This window comes from Phacochoerus africanus, chromosome 1 (genome assembly GCF_016906955.1).
Source record: "Phacochoerus africanus isolate WHEZ1 chromosome 1, ROS_Pafr_v1, whole genome shotgun sequence".
Classification (NCBI taxonomy): domain Eukaryota; kingdom Metazoa; phylum Chordata; class Mammalia; order Artiodactyla; family Suidae; genus Phacochoerus; species Phacochoerus africanus.
Genome location: NC_062544.1, coordinates 90,543,518 through 90,564,059, shown reverse-complemented (window position 1 = coordinate 90,564,059; position 20,542 = coordinate 90,543,518). Strand labels below are relative to the sequence as shown.

Below are 20,542 nucleotides of genomic sequence, written 5' to 3'. Positions count from 1 at the left end.
TAGATACTAATAGCCTCCTGTAAGAAGAGGAAAATATAAACTCTTTCCATTGCTAATTACTGTTTCAGAGCTGTGGACATTTCTCAAAAGATGTATCAACAAAGTCACTTGTGTTTCTATTTTGCCTCCCCACCTTTTTTTAAAAAAAAAAAAAAAACAAAAGCAGGGCGTTTTTTGTTTTGCTTTGTTTTGTTTCAGTAAACCTAATGACCCTGCATCTTTAATTTTTTTTCTCTTAACCTGTCTACATTCTTTGTAAAATCTTTTGGTCTTTTCTCAGTTCCATGTTATTCTCCCACCAGATTTCCTGTTCTGTCTTTGTCATACCTTTGTCCCTGTTCTGAATCGCTGGCTAGGCCTTTCCTGTGGCTCTCCCTCCTGTGAGGCACTGTTCACCCGTCCCAGCCATCCAGCAGCTTTTCCTCAACACACAAAATGGGGAAATGCATTGACTATAGATAACAACAGTAATTTAGGTAATGAAAGAAACACGGACTAAATTTAAAACAGAGTAAACCCCATTATAGTAATGGCAATCTAGGAAGAGAATGCCCTGGTGTTTTATATATGGCCTTTCTATATAAAGTATTCTAGGAAATGGGACAAAATCGAATTTGTGATAGTTAAAAGCTTTCTAAATAAACCTTATTATATTTTCATAGGAATAGTGTGAAAGAAAGAATGGAGAGATGTGTTCCGTGAAATGGTGAGAAAACAAGGAGCTGTGAGAACAGCATTTTCATATTTAAGGACCTGGGTTGTAGAGTGAGGAAATCTTTATGATTTCCTCTACCAGTGGTGGAGGTGGAACTTACTAGATTCTTTTGAATATAAAGAGAAAGGATGCTGTTAAATTCTGGAAATGAGAGGAGAAAGAGAAATAGCCAACTAAGAATACTTCAGTGGAAGATATCAGAAGGAAGATGAACAGGCCAACAAAACTTTCTGAGAATAACTTTTTTATAAAAAGGGAAGGGAGCAGAAGTAAAAAGAGAAAAGAAGAGTAAATGAGGCTGTGGTTTATAAAAATTTTCAAGTTATAAAAAGATGGACTAGTGATTAAGAAGTGTGAGTGTCTAGTACATTTTCTATGTAATGAAATATACAACGATGTGAATATATTTTTAATGATGTTTTTTAAGTTGTTAAATACTTAAGAGTATTTTGAATATATTTTTCATTTAATGTTACTGATTGGTTCTTAGGTGTTCTCAATTATACATATTCTCAAAGTAGCAAGTTTTCTACCAAGGCAACCATGTCATTGTTATCTAATTGTTTACTTATCCATAAAATAAGGGCTGTTTTTCATTTAACCACACATGAGGGAATAAGGCCAAAAGCAGAAGAGAATTGTTCTGGAAAGACACAGAGGAGAGGAGGCAGCAGGAGGCATTCAACATGCCTGCAATTTTGAAAAAGATATGGGCATTTACACAGAACTGGAGGTGAATTGAGAAGAACTATAGAACCAAAACTTCTGAATAGTAATAACAGACATGATTTTGAGAGGCATGAGGACACTTTCTGGGGCGGTGACGATGTTCAGCACTTTGATCTGATTGCTCTTTACATGGGTTTATTTCTATCTTAAGTCACTGAGCCATATGATGCATAAATAAAACTTAGTACTTACACATTTTGCTGTATGTAAATGACATCTTACTTTTTTTAAAGGCAGGGGAAAAACTCACTTGAATTCTAATGGCTGCTTCAGGCTAAGATCTTGTTTTAATTTTTATTATTTCTACTGGATATATACCTAGTATCATGTTTGATGTTACTTTAAAAATGTCCTTTAAAGGGATACCCCAGGAAGAAAAACTAACCAATACATTTCATTTATAACTGTCATGAGCTGAAATTCCTCAACACTAACTTCTGTTTCAGATTCCTGCTGTTGCTTCTGCACTATTAGCTGATGTCAGCAGGAGGTTAACAGTGCTCCATTTAACCTTTCTATTTGTACTCTGTTTTGATTTTTTCCCTTCTTTCTTCATTTAACTTCTTTACATGGATTCCCCATTTTAAAGGTTGTGCATGCACCATGGGGTCTGTATACTGAATGACCACAGTGCAGATAAGCACACAATAAAAGCACATTTAAAGATAATGTGAAGCTACAAGACCTTTTTTTTTTTTTTTTTTTCTGGGAGAATTAGAGGCATTGCTGTGAAAATCACTGAAACAAGAGAAAAACTAAGCCTACCCATGCTGTTATTTTTCTGTGAAGATTGCAGATCTGTTCAAAATATGTACGAATTATACAGGTATGGCTTAATTATAGATTTTATGTCCTGAAGAGAGGATCTCTGTGACTGTTCTACCTGTAGCTAGCACAGAGGCCTCTTACCCTCTCTCCCCGACACCAAAAGTCTAAAGTCTACTATGGCCTGAGACCACATTCACTGTTCTCCCAATTCCCCAATTCCTTGTCCCTTTAATCTTATAAGTGTTGAGCCCTTCCTGTTCAAAACAGTCTCCAGCCGCAGGACAGGGGGGAATGGGTGGACTGAAGAGGCGTGCTGAAACCCCAGATCTGTCCCTTCCTCCCTCATCCAGAATCCTGGTGAACTTAAAGAATCACTATGCTTATGACCTTTTAAAAAAACTTTATTTATGTATTTATTTTATTGAAGTACAGTTGGTATACTTCAGTTGGTGTACAGTTGGTTACAGGTATACAGTATAATGATTCACAATTTTGAAAGGTTATACTCCATTTAGAGTTATTATAAAATACTGGCCATATTCCCTGTGTTGTATGATATATCCTTATAGCTTATTTTATACCTAGTAGTTTGTACCTCTCATTCTCCACCCTTCTTCCACTTCCCTCCCCACTGATAAGAACTAGTATGTGCTCTATATCTGTGAGTCTACTTCTTCCTATTGTACTCACTAATCTGTGGTAACTTTTAGATTCCAATGTAAGTGATACCATTCAGAATCTGTCTTTCTCTGATTTATTTCACTTGACATAATGCCCTCCAAGTCCACCAATGCTGCTGCAAATGGCAAGATTTCATTCTGTTTTATGGCTGAATAGTATCCACTGTATATATGCACTACATCTTCATCTGCTGATGGACATTTAGGTTGCTTCCATATTCTGGCTATTGTAAATAATGCTGCTGTCAACACTGGGGTGCAGTATCTTTTCAAATTAGTGTTTCTAGGTTTTTCTGGATATATACCCAGGAGTGGAATTACTGGGTCATACGGCAGTACTGTTTTCAGTTTTTTTGAGAAGCCTCCATAATGTTTTCCACCGTGGCTGCACCAATTTACATTTCCACTAACAGTGCACAAGGATTCCCTTCTCTCCACAACCTCACCAGCATTTATTTGTGTTCTTTTTGATGACAGTCATTCTGACAGGTGTGAGATGATATCTCACTGAGGTTTGATCTGTATTTCCCTATGATTAGCGATGTTGAGCATCTTTTCGTGTGCCTGTTGGCCATGTGCATTTCCTCTTTGGAAAAAATGTCTATTCAATTCTTCTGCTCATTTTTTAATCGAGTTATTTGTTTGTCTGATGTTGAGTTGTATGAGGTGATTACATATGTCGAATCTTTTGGATGGTCTTTGTCTTTCTCTGATTGGATACTGAGTAAAACAACCGACTGGTGAAAATGGAAAAGGAGGAGGCCTGGCTCAAATTTTGGCAATCCCATAAGAGACACTCCCTTGGCGTTTAAACGAGGAGAGTCTAGCTTCCCTGTCCTCAGCTACCAATCCCCTTCATTTCAGACCTCCTCTGTGCACAACTCCAGCACATTCCTCTCCTAGTCTGAGGCGCAAGATGCCACTCATTTCATCATGTGCTGGACACACCAAAGTGAAACAACAACAAAAACACATCCAGTGACTTGAAGGTGAGAGATTCCCAGCTCTTACGGAAATAGGCGTTCCAGTTATCCCAAGCAGGGATTCCAAAAGCATTTCTCCACAGAGGCCCTGCTTTGGTGAGAAGGGAATATAATAATGCAGGAATTGTACTAGAACACTGTAATAGTCTACTATTTCACTAGGTGATATACATTCTGGTTTACACTTGTTATCCTGGCATTATTTATTTTTAGTAACAGCATCCCCCTTCATACCCCAAAAGTCTGGGTGATAAATTATATGTCTGCTCTCATCATAATAAAATGGACCTCTTAGGGAAGGATGAGATTGCTTAGCAAAAGCCCAAAATATAAACAAATGACTTAAATATTTCAAAGTTAGTATAGTAGCAGTTATGCTTTAAAGTATCATAAATGCAAATGTTTATTAAGTGTTCAAGACAATACAAAAAAACTCTTACCAAAGAGGACTGTCATTACTGTTATGTAATTCCTACATGATGCCTACAGCACTGCTATATAATTCATGTGGAATAACCACGTAATACTTTAAGAAAAAAATCAAGTCAAACCTTAATGACATAAAATCTTCAAAGAATACTTAAACATTTCAATTAGGGATTTCTCAGCTTTAATAATAAAATTAAATGTTTAAATTTTTCATGCTCTCAATTCTTTATAATTAAAGGTAACCAATCATAGGCCTTCAAGAGCTACGGACTTTAAAATTTAAAAAATGTTTTACATTTATCTTTTTTAAAGACATGACTTCCTGTAAATTATTCTGCACATTTAAGTGTATAGATATGAATCTGAATTAGTGAAAAATGCTTTGGTAAAAAACCATTTGTTTTCTGATTAAATACCAATCAACCATTGTTAATGTGCTATAAAATCCTACTTAAGAGAGATACTTACTCCAATTATTGAAGTTAACAGCCTCCAGTTACCTGATCTTGACTTTGTTTAGGACAGTAAGCATGCAGAACCCATAATTTAATTATCACCTGTTAATACTGGTCTCTAAGTTCATTTCTCTCCTTTCAGGATGTAACTTCAGAGATGTGTCAATTAAAAAATATTATCTTCCTACTTAAAACATCATCCTGTTACCTATATCCACAGTGTCCAGATCACAGGTTTGCTGGGACTTTCAAGATGGAATCTACTGCCCCTTGCCTTTAGAGATTGCTAGATAAAATGATTACTTTTGTTCACTCACCATTCTAATTGTTTAAATCTCTAGGTTATATAAAGCTTATATTTTCATCCTTTAATACATTTATGTAACTTAAAAACCATTCAAGAAGTGGAAAGTTATTCTATAATAATAAAAGACAAAAATAAAAAGAAATTCACACTCTTATTCCTATTTGGACATCACAAAATGTGACAAAGCATTAGAGAAATTGGTATATAGTAAGAGGGTTAGCTTATCATGTAGTTCCAATGATACACACTGGAGAGACGTGCAGTTCATTTACAGGAATTCATTAGAAACTCTGTCCCCCGTACTTTCCTGATATATGTACCAGTCCACTGAAATCTACTTTTATCAGTTTACCCATGAAAATCAAACTCTGGGAAATTAATGTGTGCTAACCAAACTCACAAGAGATTGATTTATAAACTAAAAAATCACTTTTTAATTTGCCATGGGAATGCTACCCAATTCAAGAACCAGAAAAATTCAGCTGATGTTTCTGAGTTCCTACTAACTCTCAGTTCAGGCACTGCAAGGAACTCACAGGTAAAAATCACCTGATCTTCAATGGGTTCAGAATCTGGTGAGAGGCTTGGACAACAATACATTCAAGTCAGACTGATGAGTGATATGTAGTGGTTAAATGTATAGAGGAGGTCTCTTTCTCTGTGTTATGTAGACTTTGATAGGAAGTCAAATTATGTTTCAGATGGATTTTTAGTGGATGCATTTTAAAGTACATTTCTCTCGAGCCATTATTGGTTATTAAATTGTCTTTCCCCTTTCTCTGTACGTTTCTGTATAAAGAACCATGACCAACTGTCCTAATTAGGGCATCTTTGCTCTTGGTTATGTTCTAGACAACACTGCAATTTTTTCAAACTATAACATGTCCAGAATCCACAAAACGCCCCTTCTTACTATAGTTGTTATTACAACATCAATCTCTTTATTTCTGCACTACAGAGTCACAGCTAACTTGTAAGGTGAGGCTAAAGTTAGTACATAAAGCAAAGATTATATACTCAAAGTATTCCTAAAAATTTCATAAGTAGCCTATAAGTTAGAGTATATGTGGGTTCTATAAAACAAGACACAGTAATACACATGTATAATGTTTAGTAAAATGTGATATAATAAGGAATACATAATCCAAAAGTACTTTTACTTCAGAATTTTATATAAAGAAATTAAAGAAATTTCTTTTATATAAAGAAATTAAATGTATGTATTATGCATGTCCTCTGTCATAACACCCACCTTTATAGATTTCTTCCATTGAATAAATTTCAATATGTATTGAGACATTTGTCTTTTAAATCACAAGACAGACTATGCTGCTTCTGAAGAACTTTCCTATGGCCAAGTTATCTGAGACATTTTATATGGAGTCTTACTAGCTTCCGTCTCAATCATCTCTCCTAGATTTGGATGTTAGTCACGCTTTTCTCTAATTACTATATTCACCCCAAACATACCGTGCAACAGGCTGGCAGTGAGCCCATTTTCTATCTCTGACAGTGGATAGCTAACTAGCTTAACAAGAAATCAGCCCCCTGAGCTTGATGTTATTTGCACTGCACTCAGTCAGCTAAGCCTCAGCAACCATATATACCTGGAGTGATAAAACGGTTTCTTTCAACAAGTACACCAAAGCAAGAGTAGCTGTGTATGTATGTTTCAGCCTGCATCTAAAGTAGGTTACTATGTGACTTTGCTCGCTATGGTAATTTTAGGTAATCACTAATGACAGTTTATAGTACTGATTGTTGCCTGATTATTTTCACAATTAGACAGATATTATTTTATCTTTGGGAGACCAGAGTTTGAAAGATTTGCAAAAGCCTTGATGTGAAAGCAAGGGACAGATCCAGGACAATGGTTCCTACATCCACTAGATCAGCCAGCAGTCCCTTCTTCTGCTAGCTCCTTGCCACTATGCAGAATATTGGAAGGACTTGGCAAAGCTGGTTTTTAGAATATGAAAGTGAAAGCGTACAGAGTGGAGGCTCCAGAATCTAACAGTTATGTGTGAATTCATCTGCTCAACTTAAAAGCTGGGTGACCTCTAGCAAGTTATTTTAAACTTTTCAAGCCTCAGTTCATTATCTCCCTTCCCATTTTTGAGATAATTAAATGAAATAATAGATAAAGTGCTTAGCATAGTACCTGGCATATAATTAGAGCTTAATAAATAGCTTTAAATATTATTTGTTTTGTCGTCTTAATACTGACATTTGGAATTTAAAGTTTTCAGCAACTTTTACACACCGTTTGTATGTGTACCTGTATCAGATGAAAACTTGTAGTTTTACTTTTCTCCCTAGAAACAACTACAAATATAACTACATATATGTTAATAAAGAAACACATAGTCATTATCAACTCCCAACACCTATTTTTTGGTATCTTTAAGTTAATTACTCCTCCCATGATATTTTCTTAATCTGCTTATAATGTGAGATTTATGGCTACAGCTGAGAGAGCAGCTAAAAGCAGAACAGGAAACCACACAACTTTCTTAAAATAAGAACACAAAGTGAGCTCAGACACATGATGTGCATATACCTATCTAAAAAGGAAATTTAGTCAGTAAGCAGACTATACTCAAAGCTAACCACAAATGAGGAGCAAAAGAATACCACAGTTTACTTTAAAATTTTACACATCTCCACTGTCGTTTCATTGAAAATGCTTTTTTTTTTTTTTTTCAAATATTTCAAAGCTATGTGCGCCCCACCTACCATGGTATTGATTATATTCTACAACATTTATCTGACACTAAAGCTGAATATGAGGTGTGTTGTTTGTTTGTTTTTGTTTTTGTTTTTGTCTTTTTGCTATTTCTTGGGCCGCTCCCACGGCATATGGAGGTTCCCAGGCTAGGGGTTGAATCGGAGCTGTAGCCACTGGCCTACGCCAGAGCCACAGCAACTCGGAATCCGAGCCGCGTCTGCAACCTACACCACAGCTCACGGCAACGCCGGATTGTTAACCCATTGAGTAAGGGCAGGGATCGAACCCGCAACCTCATGGTTCCTAGTTGGATTCGTTAACCACTGCGCCACGACAGGAACTCCATGAGGTGTGTTTTGTCCTTCCCAACCTTAAGAGCATGTATGCTATGTAACCAAACTGTATGTTTGCAGGGACCAGCAAGTCGAACTCATGTTTCTCAGAGTATGTGAGCTATTGGCGTCAGCAGCGAAATATTTCAATATGTTATTAATGTGTAATAAATGTACTTATGTTTTTTTAAGTGTATTGATTTAAAAATTCAGTAAGAAAATTAGCGAGGAAATAGGACAAAAAGTACCAAAGTTAAACAACTGGCTGAAGCTGTGGAATTTGAACAGAGGTGGATAACATAACATTTTTTTTTTGTAGGGTTTTTTTTATTTTTTGTCTTTTTGCCATTGCTTGGGCCGCTCCTGCGGCATATGGAGGTTCCCAGGCTGGGGGTCGAATCAGAGCTGTAGCTGCCAGCCTATGCCAGAGCCACAGCAACGCGGGATCCGAGCCGCATCTGCGACCTACACCACAGCTCACGGCAACGCCGGATCGTTAACCCACTGAGCAAGGGCAGGGATCGAACCCGCAACCTCATGGTTCCTAGTCGGATTCGTTAACCACTGCACCATGACGGGAACTCCGATAACATAACATTTTAACTTAGAGTATTATTTGTCCTGACAGACCTCTTAAATTTTACTTAAGAATAACATTAACACTAATCTTGTTTGACAAATCTCAGCTCTCTTTATTACATTTTTTTTTTGTCTTGTGTCTTTTTAGGGTCACACCTGAGGCATATGGAGGTTTCCAGGCTAGGGGTCGAATTGGAGCTATGGCGGCCGGCCTATGCCACAGCTCATGGCAACGCTGGATCCTTAACCCACTGGGCGAGGCCAGAGTTCAAACTCGCATCCTCAAGGATACTAGTCAGGTTCATTAACCACTGAGCCGTGACAAGAACTCCTATTTCATTTTTAGGAGCAGTGATTTGCTAACATTTGTGCAAACTCTCTGTTATGGTCTAAATACTTCTCAGATATAGAAGTGTTTCTTTAAAATTAGTGCTGCTATATTTAACTTTGGGAAAGTGATTCCCTTTCACAAGTATTGATACTGTTTGTCAAGAGATTGAATGTCTGGGGAATCAGCAAAGCATTGGAAGTTTTAAAGTTATAATTTTTTTTTTGTCTTCTGTCATTTTAAGGCCACACCCGCAGCATGTGGACATTCCAGGCCAGCCTACGCCACAGCAACACGAGATCCAGGTCGCATCCGCAACCTACACTTGAGCTCACGGCAACGCCGGATCCTTAACCCACTGAGTAAGGCCAAGGACTGAACCCGCATCCTAATGAATACTAGTTGGGTTCATTAACCACTGAGCCATGATGGGAACTCCAAAATTACAAGTTTTAATAATAAAATTTTAATAAGTAAACTAATAAAATTTCATTAAATATTAATTTTAAAATTAATTATATTTTAAAATTTAAATAAATTTAAGAAATTATAATGCAGCACTTCACACCTGAAAGAAATGTTCCACAGAGATTCCCCCCCATGTCTCTTTGAGACTGTATATTGAGTTCTAATTATACCTCAGGCATGGTGCTGAACTCTGCAAATAGACTGGTGAACAAAATGGACATGGTTCCTACCCTCCTGAATCACTCAGCTAATAGGAAAGACAGATATGAGACAAATACATCTCTCTGAGGAGGTAATATTTAAGTTGAAAATCTGAAAGGAGTTAGGGCGGATTAGGTCCAAGTAGAAGGAAAATATGCAAAGACCAAGGGGAAGGGACCATGGTCTGTTCAACAACTGAAAGTGAGCCTCTGTAGTGGGGGCTTACTGAACGAAGGGGAGGGATGAGCTTGGAGGGCAAGCAGGAATCATCACCTCAGTCTCGCTGCCAGGCAGTGTTACTTGACAGCAAGTTAACTGTCAGGGAAACCACAACAGAGCTGAAGTTGTTACTTTACCTTGAATGCAAGGACAGAAGTATTAAGAGAACTTGAGTACCATGAGAAAAACTCCAGAGAATTGTCAAATTTCTCTACTGGGAATAAAAAACCCACCAAAACATCTTTTTGTTAAAATTTCTGTAACAGAGCCTACAGGTAGATGGGCTTGGGATGTGTCACAGGAAGTCCCTTCAGTATTTAACAGTGCTTTTGAATTTCCCTCTTCTTCCCTGTCTGCCAGCTATCACCCGGAGCCACAGTGCATGCCTCCCTCCAGTGTTTCTCCTGAATCTAGGAAGGAAATAGAGAGTGTGGGTCTGTGCAATAGGACCCACAATATTGACAGCAGAAAGAAGAGGAGGGAGGCTCTGTGAGGACGGCTCCTTCCCCATTCCTAACAGGCCTCCTGCCTCTATGCCTTCTCTTCACGCTTAATACACAGGCTTCACAATCTCCCTGAGAACTGGCTTTCCTAGCCCCATTTTCACATTACTGTTGAAATGCTGATCTGAGTGGCTCTCAGCCCACATAAACAGTGTAGATATCGTTCTGTTATTACACCTGTGAGTGCGCTTTCCCTTGATTCAGAACTGAATTTGCTAATGATGTTCTGCATTTTGTGGTACACGGTGGCTTACATTATTATCTTTTTAAATGAACAATCATGAGATGTTAAGAACCATAGATAAAATAATTTAATTGGGTAAGTGCATTCCAGGCTCTAAGCACTAAGGCAGATAGTCCAAAAGTTCTAATACAACTAGTGTAGAAGTTGGAAAGTGCTTGAACTCAACCATATTTTCATTTTCAGTAATCTTGTTCTGTGACTCATTTCGAGAGCCCACAGTATTACTGTTGATGTTTTGGTGGTGTTAGTGAATGGAGGCTTCATGCTTCCTGCTCTCTTACCCGGAAAGAGCATTTTATTTAATTCTTCTTTTCTAATGAAGACTTTTTTTAAACTAATTGAGACATTTAACAGACAGTGCAAACCATAATTTCATCTGAATGTAAGTGTAAGCCCATGTTTCCAAATGACTTATCTCTCAGTTATCACAAACAACAACAAGGACCTTAGAGCTATGTTAGAAAAATGTATAACTGGAATTTAACAATCTCACTCACTCAAGAGAACACCATCCATTTCATAGTGTCACAAACTCCAAAAGGATCAGGGGAAAGAGAGTGAGGAGTGAGCCAGAATGGTAAAACAGAGGGGCCAAGACCCAGGTGATGGACAGAAATACACCTCTTGAGGAAACCAAAATCAGATGCATTATTACAGCTAAGGACAAGGAAAGGGGGGGTCTAATAAAGACTTTTAGATAACCTCCCTGATGATCTCTTTTGCTTTTATTTTTCCACATTAAAAACAATCTGAAGATTGTATTATCAGCATATTTTCATAGGTTCAAGGTAAGATTAAGTTGTAGACTAGCACTGGATACAAATCAGATGGTCAGACATGATTTCTTTGTAGGCAGATGAGTAAAGAAATGTGTAGAAATATATCCTGTTGGCAAAATGAGAAAAGCTATTCAATATCTCAGTAAATCTATAAACCTCACTGTCCAAATAGAATAGGGCAAATGATTATAAGTCATTGGTTTATGCAAATGTCTCAGAAGAAGATAGGTTAAGGATACTTTTCCAAGTATAGGATCAGATTTAAAAAAAAAAAAAAAACTCTCTAAAGTGGTGTGAGAGAGAGTGAGAGAGGGAGGAAGGAAGAGAGAAAGAAAGATTGTGTGAGAGCTCTGCACTGCTTCCCAAGACCTTCCAGCTAGTATCCCAGATGGTTGAAACCCTGGTACACAGAGTACCTCCTGCCCTTCTGAATTACACTGGAATCAGTCAGGAAAGGACAGATTACTTATAAAAGAAACCACACAACTCACAAGTGTCACTTTAAAGTGACTGCTGATACTTTTTTCTACCAATCAGAAATCAGTTCACAGTCAATTTACTCTCTTTAGGAGCATGACTCGAAGTCACCTTTTAGGTATGTGATTTACTTCTGGATGAAAATAAACGGGCTTTTCTTTGGTGGGTGCTGCTTGTTCATACTTTTTTAGATGCCAGTTTCCCAGAGTTTCTGGCCACTATGATCCAGAGAGTAAATGAAAATGCAGACAGAGAAGGTGGGAGGTGGGCACCTGCTAACTAAAGGGGATGCTCATATACTTACGCTGGCAGCTCTCCACAGTCTAAGGACCCTTGCCCTTCCTCCCTTCCCATCCTGAGGATAACTTACTCTAACACAATCTGTTTTACAAAACAGTGGCTATAACTTGAGAGATTGGTAATTTTAGTTATCATCGATAATTCACCAGGATTAACAATTTCACTGTAGTTTACAAAATGTAACAAAATAAGATAAATTACATTATTCTTCATGAATACTGATACTTTATAAGTCTAAACCAGTGATTTTAACTGTGGGGATATCAACGGCATTTTTGGGAGAAAAGTTGACATTCTTTCCTGGTTTTAAATGACCCCAAATTTTTATTTTGGAAGAGAGAGAGTATTTATTACAGATAATTCATTACTTTACATTTACTACTTCTAACTTAATTAAGCACCTTAAACATTTTTTTAAAAAAAACAAAGTATAGCTTGTGTGTATAAAAAGTTGATCAACAGAAACCCCACATAAATGGAACTGGGACACCAGAAGGAGGAGCTCTTAGGTTCAGCAGCTAGAGCCCAGCCCAACAGGAAGAAGCAAGCAAGACTGCTCTTTCCTGGCAAGGACTCAGCCAATGAAAGGCCATGGACTCTTTTTGTTTACAACTTCCTTTTCCTCTCTATAAAAGTATTTTCCTTTCCTTGTCAAGGACTTTACAAGTGGCTCATGGCTCACTATAGCTGTAGACTGTGAATTGCAATTCTCTGCTAATCCCAAATGAACGCATCTTTGTTGGGGAAATAGCTGGCAGTCAGCTTGTTTCAGGTCAACATGAGCATCACTGCACGTAGATAATTAAAATCCATGGTCTGAATAGCATTTAGGCTTATGAATATAAGGAAATTATACTCTTCATAGCAAAAAATTTGTTATAAGTTTATTGTGTATAGTTTATTTATACTTTTTAAAGCATGTGCAAAGGACCACAGAGGAGAAGGAATGGCATTTTTTTTTTTTCCACACAATTGTTAGAAGGTCAGCCCTTCATTGTGCCAGGAGGTTAGAAGTAAGTAGGATAAAGAGGTATAAATCATAAAGGACAGTATAATTCAAGTTAAAGAGTTTATACTTTACCTGAAGGCAAAAAAAGAGCAGTGAAATAGTTTTCACTACAATAGTATTTTCACGTTTGGACAGAGTAAATTTTAGGTATCTGTGGAACATCCATGTGGAAATATTCAGTAAGTAGTTGAACATATATGGTAGCAAACTAAAGAAAACAGCTCTAGACTAGGAGTATAGATTGGAAGTCCAGCAAACAGATAATGATTAAATACGGGGAAGTAGAGGAAATCACCAACAAGTTTACAGAATAAGAAAGAAGTCAACTGGCTTTTAAGAGATGAGCAGAGGAAGAAGTTAGGTAATTTTTGCTTAATTATAGCTTCTAAAATATCTGTCCTGTTCCAATACAAATTTCAAAATAGACGCCAACATTTTTAAACAACTCCGTATCTGCTCTAATTAATTCTCTAATCTTTTTCTTGCTGTTGATATCAAATTATCCTTTGATTTTTAATTGCAGCCACTATTTGTACCTTCTGCTCCTTTTTCCAAGCTACTGTTTTAGAATCTCTTTTCAATAGCTTTGCTACAAAGGGATTGTTTAATATCTATTTTATCCCCTTAGTTCTTCCCTTTTTTTTCATTTTGCCTGATTACTAGTATGTATTTGCAGTGGTTACCTTATTTTTAAAACCAAATGTATATTTTAGGGACTTTATTAAATTGGTATTTGTGGGCCAGTCTGTGACCTAACTGCTATTTATTATTCTTTGGAAAAGTGCATTCTGAGTTTGAGTCACTTATTTTAAAGAAGATTTAAAAATTACATTTGGAGATGTAATCTGCTTTCAGTTAGGAGTCTGGCTATATCTGACAATGTACTTTCCTCTGGATCTTTATTTGGCCCAGTTTTTCATCATTTCTTAAAGTTTGATGATATGCTCTTATGCTATAGAATTTTTTTTTTTTTCTTTTTAGGGCCACACCCACACAATATGGAAATTCCCAGGCTAGGGGTCAAATTGGAGCTGCAGCTGCTGGCCTATGCCACAGCCACAGCAACTCCAGATCCGAGCCACATCTGTGACCTACACAGCAGCTCACAGCAATGCCAGATCCTCAACCCAGTGAGTGAGGACAGGGATTGAACCCGCATCCTCATGGATAATAGGTTCTTAATCCACTGAGCCACAATAGGAACTCCTATGCTAAAGAAATTTTAAACTATTTTTATTCTATATTTTTATACCAATATGAACTACTCAAAGGCACATGAAAGATTTTAGTTTCATGTCATAGCAACTACTACTAAATTAACTCCACAATTTAATAAGCACTTACCAGGCTGAAAATGGTATCTTATACTAGAGAAAGGAGGACCATTTCTAGACTGGAAAGTGAGCCCTCTGAAATTTGTTATTATTTTTTAAACCAAACCAATATAATTTAAAATTCTGTCTTAGACAAATGGTTAAGGCCTTTTGTTGATGCCTTAATAATGAAAGATATTTCTAGTGGTTTTGTGAGTTACCTTAAAGAGAGGATCTAATTAATCCTTTTCGTGATGTTTATATTAAATTGCCCTTTGCTGTGAAATCCAACTATTATTTGTACAATCTGGCTCTGTTTGCAAGCAATTGCTTTAGGATCATGTTATTTCAGTGGTTTTGCTATAAAGAAACTACTTCATTTTTTATTCCTGCATTCGTAGAAACAACAGTTTCCTGGTCACCCTGAGCTGTGTTTCATCACTGGCTGCTGTGACTCAGTGTGCCCTTGAAACACTTCGTCTGTCAGCTGGTCTGTGAGCCCCTCTTTTAGACCAAGGTGCAGCAGCTGTTTGGACAGCCTTCTGTCATCTATTTTCAATCATGTTACACAGCATTCCACATAGCTCCAAGGATGATAAATTGGCTGGACTCCAGGGTGTGCACTGTAATCCTGCCTTGTCACTTAATGTTAAGTGTGTCTCACAGCGGACACAGATGAAACTGCTGAAGAAATCAGATATCATCTTTAGCAGAGCCAAACCTCACTTTCATATGCAGGGTTAAGTTCTGTTTTGATCAACTTCGAGGCAAATGCTAATGCTGTTTCAGAAAACTGCATTATTATTTAATGTTTGACATCTTTTCCATTCAGCAGTCCATTCTCTCTCTCTCTTTTTTTTTTTTTCCCTGTATTTTTGTGTCTTTAGGGCTGTACCGGCAGCATATGGAAGTTCCCAGGCTAGGGGTCTAATTGGAGCTGTAGCCACCGGCCTACACCACAGCCACAGCAGTGCACGATCCAAGCTGTGACTTACACCACAACTCACGGTAACACTGGATCCTTAACCCACTGAGCGAACCCAGGGATCAAACCCCCTTTCTCATGGATGCTAGTCGGATTCGTTAACCGCTGAGCCATGACAGGAACTCCTCTACTCTCTCTTATGCTTTGGATTCCTGAGGTATATTTACTGATCTGCATTTGGGGTGATATCTGAACCCTGAAAACAAACTGAATTTAACTAGTATGTGATCTTACCCACAAATTCTGCTCCATGAGCCAATATGGTTATTCTATATCAAAAATGTATAGATCTGACCTTTTAGGGTTGTTTAAAAAAAACTATTCCCAATATTGTAGTCTTTTTACCTGCCAGTCTGACAACTTTATCTGCCAAGACTGGTTTCTGCCTGTCTTGACAGGAACAGGGACTTAAAAATCTTTGCTAATTAAGACCTGCTAATAGGAAACCAGTACAAACATCTCAAAGTACTAAAAGAAAGAAATCAGGTCAATCAATATATTACTTCAATCTACAAACTACAACCCAGAGAGATGCCACAATCACAGTCTTTACTGGTTGTAGAACTATGGCTTGATATTGGTTACTATTTAGCTAGTACTTATCCATTACATTAGGAATAGTACTAAAAACAACTGAACAAAAAAAGTTTTGCCTTTTAATTAATGAAGTCCACAAAACTTTTTGAAAGTGCTCCTTACCTAAAGCAAAATTATCCAATTTGAATTTTACTACATCTTATCTGTACTTTGTTGAGACAGAATAAGCTATTTTCTACCACGAGCTATCAGCCAGAAGAAAACCAAGGGCAAGAACATCCACGAATTGTAGTTGCCTGCCCTGAATATTTGAGACTCTACCCTTGAATGATTCCCACCTTTAGGTCAACATTGACATTTCTGCAAATTGATCCATTCAGTTTCTAAGTATTTCTCATTGATAACTTTCTATTAGATAAAAACAGTCCATTAAAAGATGCTGCCATAATCATTTCATTAATTAACTGCAGAATATGCGTTAGGAATCACAATCTAAAATAGTTACTTAAAGAAAAACAAAACAAACTTTTGTCTCTCCAGATATTAAATTCTTTAATAAACAGCAGATGACCTAAACCAATTTTCCAAAATCATTTAGGTTTTATATTAATGAAGTTTTTAGTATGTATTTGCATGATTATTACTGAAGTCACAAAACGGTTAAATTCTGTAGTGGAAAATATGGCTTGAATGGGGAACTAAACAATTTTAAAAGGAAAAGACTTATCTTTTGCGTTAAAGTTTGTAAGAGAGCACATCTTTCCTTGATTTAGTGTGTAGGTGTACACCGTGAGGTTTGATCTAAGCCTTCTTTAAATGAGGATGCTTTTAAATCAAGGATCAGGATGATCCAACTTTAATCTTGACTGTGGTAATCAATTTATCTAGCACGTTCACTCTAGTGAACAAAAGATCAAACATGTACTGAGAGCCTATTATGTGCCATTTAATCTTTCTGTACCCCTTTTATTTATTTATTTATTTATTTATTTATTTATTTTTGCCTTTTTAGGGCTGCACCTGTGGCATATGGAAGTTCCCAGGCTAGGGATCGAATTGGAGCTGCAGCTGCCAGTCTATACCACAGCCACAGCAACGTGGGATCTGAGCTGTGTCTGGAACCTACACCACAGTGCATGGCAACGCCAGATCCTTAACCCATTGAGTGAGGACAGGGATTGAACCTGCATCCTCATAGATACTAGTTGGGTTCTTTACTGCTGAGCCATGAAGGGAACTCCTAATGCTTCTGTAGTTTAGTACAATTATTTGTAAAATGGATCAAATGACCCCCTCCCTCCAGACCTTTCCTGGTTGTAAAAGAATGATTTCCTAAAGTATCTTGGGAGCTCTGGTTGGATTCAGAGAAGTGTTATTCTGGTCAGCAAGACCTTAAAAATAATGGTGCTACTGGAGCTAATAAGAGAGCTCACTCCTTTAAAAGTCACATAAGTTTGTTACAATTATACTGAAAAACCCCGGTGAGGAGTTCCAGTTATGACTCAGCAGTAATGAACCTGACTAGAATCCATAACGACATGAGTTCAATCCCTGACCTCACTCAGTTCATTAAGGATCTGGCATTGCTGTGAGCTGAGGTGTAGGTCACAGATGTAGCTCGGATTTGGAGTTGCTGTGGCGTGGTATAGGCCAGCAGTTACAGCTCTGATTCGACCCCTAGCCTGGGAACTTCCATATGCCATGGGTGTGGCCCTAAAAAGAAAAAAAAAAAAACTAAACCCCGTTGAACTGTATCAGAAATTTTATTACTATGCATTACTAGCACGTAAAGATATTCTGTTCTTTCTTCAAGGTCAGCTTCAACTTTGTGTCTGCGAACTAGGCCTTTTTTGGGGGAACGTACTGATAAAACAAATGAGGAGGACAATCATTTGGTAATTTTTTGATGTAGATTAAAGTAACAAGAATCCTAATTAACATTAAAAGCAAAATGGTTTAAGTGTATATATTTCCCAAGCTGTGCTATATGAGTGAAGGCACGGGAAAGAGAACATGGTATTGATCCACAAGAAGCTTATTTTTAAGCGCAAATATACATTCTGAAAACAGGCAGAGAACTTCACAAGTCCCACATCATGAAATGCTAGATTGTCTGACAGAGACAACAGTGACCAGAGTAACTGAGAGAAATCATCAGCACAGGCTCATCACTGTCAAAGAGGCCTCCTGAGGAGTATGGCACTTGAGCACACCAACACCTGTATGCTGGGTGGTTGGGAAGTCTCCTGAAAAGACAAGGACAGTCCAAGGAACAGGTTAACCTGCCCTCCCCCCTTCAAAAGTGGTAGGTCTATCAATATCATCATCAGTATTACTTTTATTACGATTACTGTCAGAACTGGAGAAATTCAATTTGTGTGTTGGAATATGACCTTTTAAAATACACTGAATTTTTTCCAACCTGTCTGCTGCAAAGTTAGCTCATTAGAATCACAAAAAGTCATTAACACATTTATTTCTCTAGGTCAGGGCTGAATGTCTGGGTTACTGCCCTCTCTGATATTACTTGACACTGTATTTAATAATAACTGCAGAGGATCAATACAGGGACAAAAATGACTACACAAAGATTGATTCTTTAAAATCATGAGTTTATTCTGTAGAAAAATAATAATATTTGTATAGGTGGTATTATCAGACCAGATCAGCTACTACATTTATTTTCATAGATTTAAATGCATCATAAATTTTTAATATGAGACAGGCATATGTAAGTGTTTTCACATATTAATAGTCACTATCAAATGTAGTTCTGACACAGATATTACTTCTAGAAACAGGCTAATCAGTGCATTTTGGTCAAGTTATTTTATATACTCAATTAGGAAGTAGGATTCCATTTGAAATAAAAGTATTTTTCTCTGTAGATTCAAAGAATTTTACACCTTGAATTTCCTGGTCACTCAGTTTTCATAGATTCTGACATGTTATCAGACTCCATTATTTTGATATTTGGATCAGAAAACATAATTATAATTTCTATTATTAATGGTCCTGCTGCCTGACCTTCTAATCAGCTACAATTTACCCAAGTTGTTGAATCAGAAAGCATTTGTAGAATTCTTGCTATACGGAAAGCATCTATGGAGGATTATGAGAAAATAATCTATTTGAGGCTAATACCTACAAAGACCTTTTGAGTTTAGGGTAGAGGTGGGGTTCAAATTGAAGCAAAGTGTAAGACATGTATATGAAGATGCCCCCTCAAAGAATTTTTAACTCTGGAGAGATTTAAACATAGTATTCATGATGGTTCAAGGACAATGTGGTTATAGATTACCCTGGGTACAGGTTAGAAATTGTAACAGAGGCCCTGAGATCATATTCACAGAAAGTCCAAGGTCCTTCAAGAAGCGAGATCATAGAAGGGGGTCCCAAGGAGTGCAAGGGGGTGTTCTGTCTTCACCTGGGTGCGGGGGACAATGCGAGGCCCCTTTGTGAAATTTCAATAAGCTGTACCCTGTGACACACACGTTCCTTTCCGCAAATATAATAAAGTTTGGTAAAAAGCTTACTTAACAAGGAAGACTCAGTTTTTGTTTATAGTAGAATAGAGTGATCACCTAAGAATTTGGATGCCACCTGCATTTGACTCCTGGTTTCTCCTTTTATAGGCTGTGTGAACTTGCAGAGAGGACAATTTATTCTTTAATTCCTCTCAAGGTGAACTGAATTTTGATCATACCTCAGATAGATCCTCTACTTCCAACCTCTGCAAAATCTACTTTTTACAGTATCTGTAAAAAACAATCCTGTGCATTTCCTGTATCCTTTAAGTACTATGATCCTGACTTCCTTTTTTATTTATAAAACATGATTTTTTCATGTTTGTCTTTGCTTGTCTTCATCTTCATTGAAATTTTTTAAGTGAAATGACCTTTCAGCAAAAGAAACCTGACAAGGCTCTGGCAATGTGAAAACTGTGTAAAGTTCGTTTTTGTTATGAGTGGCCTATGTTTCTCCTTTCTTTACCATCCCTAATTATTGTGTCTGCTCTTGCTGAAGGTAGACTATTTAAGCAATTGGCTGCTGTAGTGGATATGAAGTGCCTGACAGTCCACTGAAAATGAACCAAGATAAATTACAGTTGTGGCAGAGGTTCCAGTCTTTGTTATTCTTGACGTGATACCATCTGTGCCTCTGGTGAATTCCTTCAGACCTTTAAAACAGCCTGTCAAACTGCTCAAAAGGAATTAGAGGTTTTTTCCTAATGCTACTACAGGGGTCACATTTAGAATTATTCCACAGCACACCTCATACTTTTTAAATTAAAAAATCAATTCCTTTAGATCCATTTAAGGTAAAGGAGTGAAAGGGTTTTGAAAGCGGGGGAAAAAAAAAACAAAACATGAAATTACCTAGCCTGCCTTACTCTTGAAGTAAATAAATAAATAAATTGAATACACTTAATTCCCATCTCCCTACTGTTTTCTGTTAACCAGATAAATATACA

The 20,542-nt window shown here is 37.2% G+C and overlaps 1 protein-coding gene across 2 annotated transcripts in view; it reads right to left on the bottom strand.

Moving 5' to 3' along the window:
- UBE2E2 (ubiquitin conjugating enzyme E2 E2) overlaps positions 1 to 20,542 on the bottom strand; it is a 381,267-nt gene that overhangs the window by 249,165 nt on the left and 111,560 nt on the right. The window lies entirely within an intron of this gene.